At 40.8% G+C, this 11,553-nt stretch overlaps 1 long non-coding RNA gene across 1 annotated transcript; it reads right to left on the reverse strand.

Moving 5' to 3' along the window:
• Nucleotides 1–6,006: 6,006 nt before the first annotated feature.
• Nucleotides 6,007–10,201, reverse strand: LOC136177074 (uncharacterized). The gene is made up of 4 exons (XR_010664727.1): nt 10,001–10,201; nt 9,699–9,777; nt 9,080–9,265; nt 6,007–7,638 (listed from the first exon to the last, which is right to left on the reverse strand). It is a non-coding gene; the product is annotated as an uncharacterized lncRNA (long non-coding RNA).
• Between the last annotated feature and the right edge of the window lie 1,352 nt (nt 10,202–11,553).

Below are 11,553 nucleotides of genomic sequence, written 5' to 3' on the forward strand. Positions count from 1 at the left end.
AGCAATATATCGCAAACGCAGACACAAACATTTTAATATATAACAATTGACATTCTGTTTCACTTGTGCTCTCACTTCATCCTCTACTAACCCTCACACACACACACACACACACACACACACACACACACACACACACACACACACACGTGGCCCAGAGAGGTCGACCTTTGCTGGATGAGGTCAGACGTCTGGGATGAAATTGGCCTTTGACCTAGAGGGCACAATCGCCTGCTTGCATCCTAACCAGCTGGACAAAGAGCCAGCCGTGCAACCTTCATCGTGTTTGTGTGTGTGTGTGTGTGTGTGTGTGTTCTCGCAGTAAGTGTTGATGTGTGTATCCGTGCCTTTGTCCATGTTTGTGTGTGTGTTTCGCGTTTTCCGTGTGTGCTCTAATATCTGCATGCTCTTATTTATGTGGTTAACAGTGTGAGCGTGTCGATGCAGAGAAATTGGATTTACCTCCTCGGTCTCAAAGGGACGCCGTGGCTCGCTGCTTGTTACTGACGGCGATGAACAGAACAGTATTGATCAAGCCGGGGGTCATCAATCGACAAATCCACTCTTTAGTCTTTCATCACTTCCTCTCTCCTTCCTTATGCGAGGTTAATATCTCATTAACTGCTATTACCTCCACACCGGTCACCACAGCAACAGCCAGAAGGACTAGAGCCGACAATTCCCCCGTAGCCTGCATCCTGCGGATCAGACGGGCGATGACCAGATTATTGGAAATCAATCCAGGGGAGTTACTGTTTCCCCGACCTCCCAAGCCTCATTTCCACTATTTATTGAGGAACCCTGGTCAAACGTCGACGACTGTGAGGTTTACACAGATGTCAATACATGCAATAACAAGAGTCAATATGCAATGAGTGTTGTGATTGTGCTTTATTATTTTGAGGTTCATAAATCAGACGTTGATGTCACAAAAAAAGCAGTTAGTAACACGTGTTGAAAAGATTTCTATTATTCATCTACTGCAGGCTTTTTCTTTTTTTCTTGCTGATGGCATCATTTTCTTGCTACAGTAAAATGTCAAGCAGAAATTAAAATGATACCCACAGATGGTATCAGTTAATTTGGAATGAATTCATTTCAGACTTCAGACTTACACAGAGATGACAGTGAACCGCAGGGGGTAGGAGTAGGTCTATATGTGGTGGGGGGGGGGGAGCTTTTCTTTCTTATCAGTCGCTGGACAGTCCTGATCCGTATTTTCCACGGAGCAACACAGGAAAATGTTATTTAACAACACACACTTTGAGCTTATAGCTGCACAACTTCACCGTCACAGCATTCTGATGACATGAATTAAGTGGTTGATAAATATCTGCTTTTTTGTATTTTTAAGATGAGGTGGTTCACTAAGAATAATAATGCATAATAAATAAAACAGACCAACGCCTCTAATGGTTCCATTCAGGTGTCGCCTTCAGGATTAGCTGTCTCTCTAGATCAGGGGTTCCCAAACTTTTCATTACAAATCCACAAAATGACGGCGCGATAGAGACTAGAACCCCCCCCCCCCCCCCCTCACTGTCCCTGGAGGAAGTCAAAGCATTTAACGTTAATGAGCCTCTCCAAACACTGGCATTAAAACAACACATAAGAACACAACAGCCCGGTGCCGGTAGTGTTGCTGTAATGTCTCGCAACCCTTAACGGAGGCCAGAGTCCTCGTCACAGCGGCTGAGGGGTTCGCCCTTTTGCTGTCATCCCCCCACCATCTCCTGCATGTCTCTAATCAGCTGTCCTGTCCAATAAAGGCAAAAATGGACCCAAAAGATTACCCCCAAAAAAAGAGCACAGCGGCCTAAAAAAATACAATGTTATTTTAGTAATTAGTTGTAAGAAACACTGCAGACAGAGGAAAGTAATCAACATAGACCGAGTGGACGTACAAGTTAAAAACAACAGACACACAGGTGATGTCTGTGCGTGTCTGTGTGTATTAAAGAGTGACAGACACCTACATTGTTGTAGTCATTTTAGATTTTTAACACAACTTTAGTTTCAGCAAAAAACTCACTGAACAACTGTGGTTTATTTTAAAAATGAACTACTTCAAATTGTTATAACAAAAACAAAAATAGTTTTAGTATTTACTAATAACCTTTAGGAGTAACCCAGTGCAATAATGCATACATAATCACATCTACTGTCTGCTGCCAACCCATCTGAAATAGTAGACATATATGTGCATGACTGTATGCAAACTGAAACAGGGCTATATGTTAAATTACTCCAGCACTTTAAAGTTACAGGCTCCAGGACAAATGTGCAATTTAAATCAGCGACTCATTAATCATGTGCAATAATCCATCACTCTCTTTAATACTCAGGTAGGCTGCTTCACACCCTGTAGAAGACACTTTAAGCACTTCATGTTATCCTGGTTTGTTTTGAACAACAGGCCCAGACACCTTTTATGCTTGTATAAATGTGTAAAGTGTAAACTAATGTACAGTTTATGTTGTTGTTTGGTCATCAATTGTTGTTGTTTTTTTTTGCTTGTCATTGAGTTTATGGTTGTGTGACCACCAACCTGCCAAGGGACTACAGATGTTAATTAGCCTAGTGTGTGTGTGTGTGTGTGTGTGTGTGTGTGTGTGTGTCTACAATCTGGAACTATTGACATGTTTATGGTCATTAATGTCCCAATTTATATTATTAAATAAAGTACAATTATAGTGAAATTCTACCAGACGATTTAAATGTGATTGCGCCGACCTGAACTCACTTGTGCGTCTCTTAGCAACCACACTGTTCCAGAAGGTTACAGCTCATACTAAGAGTAATGTTTGAGCAGCTACAGTTTGATTCACTTTCTTTACAGCAGAAGAAGAGTAATAGGTGGTTTTAAGGTGGTTATGAGCGTTATACGGTAAGAGTTTATATAGAGAGTACTTACCTATAATTTGTCTGGTTCGTCTGGTGCTATCTTGGGAGGGAGCTGATGAGCTGCGGTAATGGCTGAGTGGCCGGCTGACCTCTGACCTCCAGGGGTCGGGGCAGGGAGCCGCAGCAGTGACAGACGCTCCCAGCAAACTGATGGAAAAGACAATCAGGTCTGTAATAAAAGGAAGCAGCCGCCACCAAATAATCACATAATGGCTTTAGGTGCAATAATGATGTTCTGTTATTCAGGTTTTTGTTTAGGCTACAAGACGACGTAACAATGCACGAGTGTTTCAGAAAACACTTTTATAAGAGGTTTGTTGTTTTTGTTGTTGTTGAAGCAGCTTAAAGAAAATTATAACCTCTCTGGATGATCTTCTCTTGTTTTTTTCTTTATCAGTTTTTGGTGTGACGCATAACCGACACTCTGAGACTATAAATTTCAATAATCAATTTAAAAACATTTAAATATATAATTATCTCCTATTAATGACAACTGTCGTGCAAGTAAAGCAAAACGTTTTTTTAAATAAATCGGACCGGACACTGAAAACTCTTTTAAAGCATCAGGGAACAATCAAATGACCCACGAGATGTGCATTTGTGTTTTTATTTTTTTTATAATTTAAAATTTACGTCAAATAGTTATTTTTGGGATTGAAAATCATTTGATGAAAAGTGGACATTTGAATCTTTGGTGATTTTCAGACATCAGAGGAAGTTGACTTTTCCAGTGGTTGATCTTTGTCATCGTCATCATAATCATAATCGTCATCATAATTAAAAATAAAACACCAACGACTAATAGACTATTTAGATCTATTTTCATTTATGCAAATTAAATGAAAAATGGTTCAATTTTAAATCGTAAATGAAACGACTTTGTTGGCTTTTATAGTGGCTTTCTTTTTATTTAAGTGGAGATTATTTATTTATTTATGCATTTCATTTCGTTTACATTGACTTTGCTGCTTTCAACGAAATATTTTTCTATCATAATTTTATTCTCTTTCTTTGACAAATCATCAAAGTGTTGGTCGGTATTTCAGCGCAGCCTCCACAGGCCATTTACATTCAGTGCATACATGTAAATCCAGCTATAATAAATACAAACACGAGCAGTGACACTCAAAACTGGGTGTGGAATTGAAAAGAGGAATTTATCTGTTATGACAAAGGTGGAAAACACGCTGTTTTACTAACTGGGGCTTATTTGCATATAAGCAAAAATATTCAAATCGTGAATTAAACGCGTTGCTGCTTTGATTTTGTTCAAACTTTTCAAAATAAAAGACTTTATGTTTATTCCCAGAACGAACAATATTCATCTTTTTAAAATGCGTTTTAGACAACTATTTAAAAGAAAATAAACGAATAAACAAAAAAGATTCAGAGAAAAAGAAAGTCAGCCACAGTTTTCTTTAGATGAATCAAATACTTAAAGAGCTGAAGACACATTATTACTGAATGTTATTGATCTTAAAGAAGCAATAATTAGCCTATAATAAAAAGTGAATGAAAATACTGATTGTCTCTCCAGTGGTCAAATGATTCAATCTCAATCAAAATACATAAAACACGTACAAATGTGTATCAAATACATCAGAATCATTTAAGGTTTGGTGTTTTTTTTTTATCAGGAAAAAGGCTGATCATAAGCTTCGTGGGTAAATATCCTTTTTGTTGCAGTTTCAACACAAAAGAGTTGAAGATAAAAAAAAACAGAGTTTACGATCATAAAATGATCCAATCAGAGCTGATAGAGGCTGCAGTTACTTTTAAAGCCATATTCTTAGTTTTCAACCAGCACATTGCACGCGTGTACATATGTATAGTAATACAGTGATGAGGAATCAGGTGTGTGTGTGTGTGTGTGTGTGTGTGTGAGAGAGGGAGAGATGTGGTCACGTAGCGTGTTTGTGTCCATGCAGGGTTCAGATGGGCCGCAGGTTTTGGACACAGTGTTTACCTATGGACTCAAGATCAGGGTGACAATCCTCTTGACCTGCGTGTGTCTGTGAGAGCGTGTGTGTGTGAGAGCGTGTGTGTGTGTGTGTGTGTGTGGGGGGGGGGGGGGGAGCCTCAGAAAAAATATATAAAAGGACATTAAGGGGCTTTTGTTTGATGTCAATCGCTGCCGACAACGAGACGGTGTGTTGAAGAGATGATGGAGAAACATGAGGATTTCATAACAAACTGTTTTAGGAGAGATCGAGTGTTAAAAAAAGGAAGCAACGTAAATTGCCTCCTCTTGTTTTGTTGCAAAGAGAAACAACCAGGAAAGAGAGAGAGAGAGAGAGAGAGAGAGGCCATCACTTCTCTCGTCTGTGGCCGGCAGGGTTGCCCCTCTCCCTCCTTTTAATTGATTTCTCATAATTAACTCACTGTGTTCATCGATTTCCCTGCGACCGTCCGACACCGCCTCCAGATCGGCACCCTCATTATTTCCACGTTAACCCGAATAATCCCGAATAAATACCGAGCACATTCGATAACAATTAGACTCAGACAGCACTAAATGAACCCGTTTCATTTGGACGACCGTGGCCTCAGGAGCAGGCAGCGGGGAAACACGGGGACTGAGGCTCCACGTGGGGCTCACAGTTTGGAGACTGCGCGGGGAATCTCGAAATCTGGCAGCAATTTAAAAATAACGCAGAAAAAGTATAGCTTTGTTGTTTGCTAAAATGCATGCATGAAATAGCCACACTTTGCAACTAAAGCCTTAATGCAAAATAATATAAGAAATAACAATAATACAATTGTAAATTCTCAATAAGCAAAGTCTGAGAAATAATGTTGCTTCCTGCTCCTTTGTTTAATAAATGTATCTAATTAAAGCCTCTCACACCAGCTCAGCCATTATAAGGCCTGCTGGACATCAGTCACTGTGACAATGGTCAGTGTGTGAGAGATGGAGGATCTCTCCATCAGGTTCAGTGGCTGTCTGAGAGGAGGAGGAGGAGGAGGAGGAGGAGGAGGAGGTCAAACGAGCCTGCAGGCTGCAGTTCAACCAGCAGCACTCAGCTTGGACCCCTGCCTCCCTCCACCTCAGTATTCTCCACCTGTCAGTCAAAATGAAGAGGAACAAGAGACGTGTTTGATTTGTTAAAACTTTTTATTTTACATGAAACAAAAACACCGTCATGTAAAAGTGTCCCGGTGTTCAGGAGACATTCACACAGCGACCTTTTAATGTGAGCATGTTTATCGTTCTCCAGGTTTGCAGGAATTACTCTGAACGTTTAGAAATAGATTCCCTTATCTTTATAAAACATAAATCAATCACTGCTTGAATTTAGTTTAACTACAGGTGTGTGTGTGTAAAGTACAAGACTACAAATGAGCCTTTTAATTAAATCAGACACATCCATTGATCATATTTTTTCTGATAGATGTACAATATTTAAAACAACATTTCTTGGCAGGTTAGAAACATTCGTTTTAGGTCAAACTAAAAAGTCCAGTAGAAATAGTCTCCTCAGGATATGGACTCAATGCAGCTTTATGTGTAAATAAATTAACTTTTTTAGAGAGAATAAAAAATATATTATCAAATGAAACTCGTTAAATCAGAGCTCCTAAAGTGTGAGAAGCATTTACTGGCTTATATGAGACATGCGACGCAATATCTGTGTCAGACAGAACAGCAGAAAAGAGGAGAGTAAAAATGAATTTTACATCAACAGGAGACACGCTTTGAAGAGCGACGAGGCAGATCTTACAAAAAAAGCAGAAGCGACGAGAAGAAACTTGAGAGAGAAAGGAAGAGCAGGACGGAGGAGAGGGGAGAGTAATTGAGGAAGAGATAATGGAGTCGAGGAGAATAGAGGGGGCCAGGAGGGACAAAAAAACAGAAAGAGAGTAAGTGGAGAAGGAAGGAAGGAGGGAGGGAGGGAGACGGTGTTGGTCACGGGGGGTTAAAAGAAGGGGGCGTCTAAAGCTTGTGAATTAAACGCTGTGAGGCCCTGTGTCCTCGGCACGTGCACCGGGCCTCCTGAATAAAAGCAGCGCCGGCCCATCTGGCTTTTTGAGAGGGAGGACGAGAGGGGCGAGAGAGGCAGATAGAGAGAGAGAAAGCAGGCAGGCGTTTAGGGCGCTTGGTTCCCTCTCAGGGTCAAAATGATATAATACATATACTGTATATAGGGTCTCGTTATGTAAGACGCTTTTGAGTGAGCGCTCGGCGTGCTCTGAAAGGGTCGGCTGAGAGAGTCAGCAGGTGAGCGAGAGGAAACACGAGAAGGAGACCAAGAGGACGTCAAAGAGGAGGAGAAGAATGGAGGGTGGAAAGGGTGAGGAAGAAGTCAGCGAGAAGGAAAAGGTTTTTTTGTGTGTGTGTGTGTGTGTGGGGGGGGGGGGGAGAGAGAGAGAAATCGTGTGTGAGGGTGAACGAGTATGCATTCATAAGCGGTGTCAACACAACACACTCACCTTTCATCTAAACGTGTCCTTCAGATGATTTTCTTTTTCTATACCATCGCTGTCCACACACACACACCCATTTTTACTTCTCCTGCACTCGGCATCTTAGCTGTTTCCATGGCGACGGAGTTGAGACTGCAGCCCAGAAAAGGGGGGAGGCTCTGTGTGTGTGTGTGTGTGTGTGTGTGTGTGTGTGTGTGTGTGTGTGTGTGTGTGTGTGTGTGTGTGTGTGTGTGGACAGCAGCAGGTGATGAAGCTCAGCTCACAGCAGACGGTGCTTCAGCATCTGGGAGAGTGATTCCTCCTCCCCGTCTAATAAAAGTTATATTAAGGTCAGAGAAAAGAGGAAGGAGAGAAAAACGGACGTTGTTAGCGTCATTAAAGGTTAAAGAAAAAAACATCTGGACAAACACGAGGAGGAGTGAAGTCAAAGTAACGCTGCGAGCTGTGCTCATCCCTCACCAAAAATCATTCGGTTCAGAGATCGTCAGAAATGTCGTCTTCTATTTCAACGCAGAGACACGTTCACTTCACAGAGTAAAGAGGGGAAGAAACAAAAATGAATCCACATTGAAGGAGCTGAAGTCGGCCTCTCAGCCATATTTCCATGACTACATTTCAAAAATATTCATTTAAAAGGCCAGAAGATCGACTATTGACATGTTCGACAACTAATGGGACGGGTTTACAACTTATCGGTTGATGTTGCAGCTTTTTAGGTAAAGAAACGAGATCAAAAATCAGTCGTCTAAAAAAAAAAAAAAAAAAAGATTTGTCAGCTTTTAATGCCTTTAACTTAGAGAAAGGCCAGATAGAGTCAAAAATCAGGGGGGAGGGCGGAGAGAGTGGGGAAGGACATGTTGGAAAGGAGTCAGAGGTCGGATTCGAACCCGGGTCACCCGCTTAGAGGACTACAGCCTTCTTATGTGGGGCACGTAGTCCTCTGTCGCCCCTTTAGTTGACATTTTTGTTCTGAGAATATCAAAGACAGCGTCTCCTTATCTGTAAGTTTGCAACGTGCAGATCTATGTGAACACCTTGGACATTTAAATCAGAGAATAAAAAGAATAAACTGAGCTGTACAGAACAGCAGACTGATGGACCCTGAATCTCTGCCTACGCTCTCATGAAGAAGAGAAGGGGGGTCAGGCCTTGTGCAGATTTTTAAAGATCCTGCGTGGTGCAAAGGCCTCAATGAGCCGTGATGTGAGGGCGCATGCAGAAATACATTTTCCTAAAAGGGCGACGTGTTGCTCTCTTTAACGTCTACATTTTGTTGACCGCTCAAACATGTTAAACTTTCTCTTCTTTCAGCCCTTCTATCTTTAGTGTGCTTTTTCATTATGTGTGTGTGTGTGTGTGTGTGTGTGTGTGTGTGTGTGTGGGGGGGGCAGGGAATGACACGCACTTGATGACCCTGCATCTGGAGGTTGAACCTGAGACGATGCAGCAAAGGTCAAGGTCAAAACCTGAAACCGTGCGACGACCACAGGAGTAAAAACAGTGAGTCGTCACGGCGGACACCTTGACTGCCGCTGCTCTGATAACTTTGAGGACACTGACGGAGCGCAGAGTCAGACTTTATTCAGCCGCTCCGATCTGTCCTCGTTTTGAAGCTCTTTTCTTCCTTCTTAGATATCATTTAGTCGTCGAGTCTCTTTCTTAAACGTTGATGTTTGTCTGGAGGACAGCAGCCAGACGCTCCTACTCTTTATCATCACAATCTAATAAATCAAACTTCTTCCTCACTTACTTTTTTCTTTTGGTGTCTTTATTCAAACTCGAGCTGGGTCGTCCTCACAACCACCTCCGTCCTCCTTCCTGCACGCACTGCTCCGACCTCGACCTCAGCGGTGAGGAAGTGCAAGAGGAACACAAAGGAGAAATCCTTCCTGCACATTATCCCATATGCTCTTTCACAAAGCGTCTGGAGGTAACACTGTACAAATAATTATTGATTAAATGACATGCCTACAGACTTCTATCAACCCATCATTATTTGTATAGCGCAGATACAATGCTGTGTTTGTTTTGTCCTTTCTTTGCTGAATACAACACTGAAAGGTGCTATATAAATACAGTTACTATTATAATTATTATACAGCCTATTAAAATTATATTTTTTGTAGGGCAGATGTGCATGCAACGCACCTGTGCAATAAGCATCTAATATTGTTTTTTTATTGTGTTGTTTTTATCTCTGCAAAACTAATTTCCCCTCATGGGCCGATATCAAATCTGAATGTTTTTTTTTTTTTTGTTGTTTTTTTTAAATGAGCAGCATTCTGGTTTCTTAAATGTGCAGAATGAATGAATCATCTTCTCTTCCCTTGTCGTCAAATGAAGTTCATGAAACTAAAACAGTGTGTTACCTGAGCCAACTCTACGGTCCCGTACGTCAACATTTCCTCCTCCCTCGGCTTCTTGTGGGATGAAACTTTCCGGTAAAACCTGCAAAAAAAAAAGAAAAAAACAATACGGAAATAAAAATCACACGAGCGAGCAGCTGCGTGGTGTCTCACAAATACACAGACACAAGAAAAGAACCCGGATAGCGGATTAAAATCTGCTACATGGGGGATTGATGAGGGAAAAACTACAAATAACCTCCAGAATTTATGAACGCGGGTAAGTCAAACATATTTAACACAAACAGGAAGTGTTCAGACTTTACCTTTGGATAAAGAGTTTAATCTTTGTTTTTTTTTTCCTGTTAAGTTAATCGTTAATAATGCACATTTAATATCCGCTTCGTGAATATTTGAAGCTTTTTAAAAACGTGACGTCATGTTTTTAATCGACGACAAACATTCCTCAGAGGTCAAAAAGTTCGCTTTTGTTGCTGAGCTGTTTGAAAGTGCTCTTCTTCTTCTTCTTCTTCATGCAGGAGCTTCCTCTGCCGCTGGCTGCCGGAGGGCATCGAGCGCCATCGTGCGGCCAACATGGAGGACTGCTACGTTTCCTTCTTAAGCGTCGATGAAGCCTCGTTCAACCGGCTCCTGAAGATGGGCTTCCTCTTCACGCTCACGTTGGCCGTAACCCTGTAAACACCTTCACTTTCTTTCTTTATTATTTAAGCTTAAAATAAAGTTTTGAAGCAGTGAATTAAAGCCCCCCCCTCCTCCTCCCCTAAATTAATGAGCTTTGCCGCCCTCTTCAAACCACTGCTCTGAGATGTTTTATGCTCCAGTATCAGAATCGTTTTTTAGTGTATGTATGTATGAGTATCTTATTCAGACATTATACATATACAATATTTTTTAAACAACACAGACAGTTCAAACATTGTCAACAGTCATGTATTATGTAGTGACTGAAAAGGAATAGGAGGAAGCAAAAAGCTTAGAAATGCCTATCCTACAATTATTGCAAAGTACATTTACACAAAAATAGCAAAAAATTAAATTGATTAAATTAAGATTTAGGAAGCAATTACAACCATTTGATAAAACAGAGAATACAAATATAAAAACACAAAATGTACAGTTTTTAACTCTGCCTGATTTTATAAGATATCCTTTATTAGTCCCGCGAGGAGAAATTAAATTTTACATTGTTTTTGAACATGCTACACACACACACACACACACACCTTACCTGTTTGATCTTAGTCGTTGCTTTTCAGCTTTTATTCCAAATTGTGGCACTTTTTACTTTACGTGGTTAAATACATTTTTATGTGAACAGGCAAATATTGCAGGTTAAAGGTCGAGTGAGCAGCAGCCTCGTTGATACATTTTGAGATTCTTCCTGTGAACACCTCAGCGTTAAATTGAAGGATAATGACAAACCTTAGTTTATCATATTTGGTAACCCGTCTTAGATGACCTTCCTGCTGATCTAGTTGTCTTATTGCAGAGGGTGTGTGCACACTTTGTCTCCACAAAAACCTCACAGTCCTACTCCTCCCTTTGACATGTCATTCATCAGTAAATAAGATCTGATCTAAATATTCTGTGATTGTGACTCGTGTATGTTTTTATTCTTCTGCTGTAATTCGATGAGATCTTTGCCGTCTTTCATTTTTTCCACAAATCCACATCCTTGTACATTTTGACCTCGTGTTTTAATCCACTGATTGGTTAGTATTTAGAATTCTGAGAACACCTGATACTATTTCTCTGTAGAGTCATTAAAATCAATATTTAGTTCTTCACAATCCCCCAAAAACAAAGACTTTCTGTCTCTAATAACAGAAAACATTAAAGTGTACACCAGCATGCAGAG

This window comes from Labrus bergylta, chromosome 19 (assembly GCF_963930695.1).
Source record: "Labrus bergylta chromosome 19, fLabBer1.1, whole genome shotgun sequence".
NCBI classification, from domain to species: domain Eukaryota; kingdom Metazoa; phylum Chordata; class Actinopteri; order Labriformes; family Labridae; genus Labrus; species Labrus bergylta.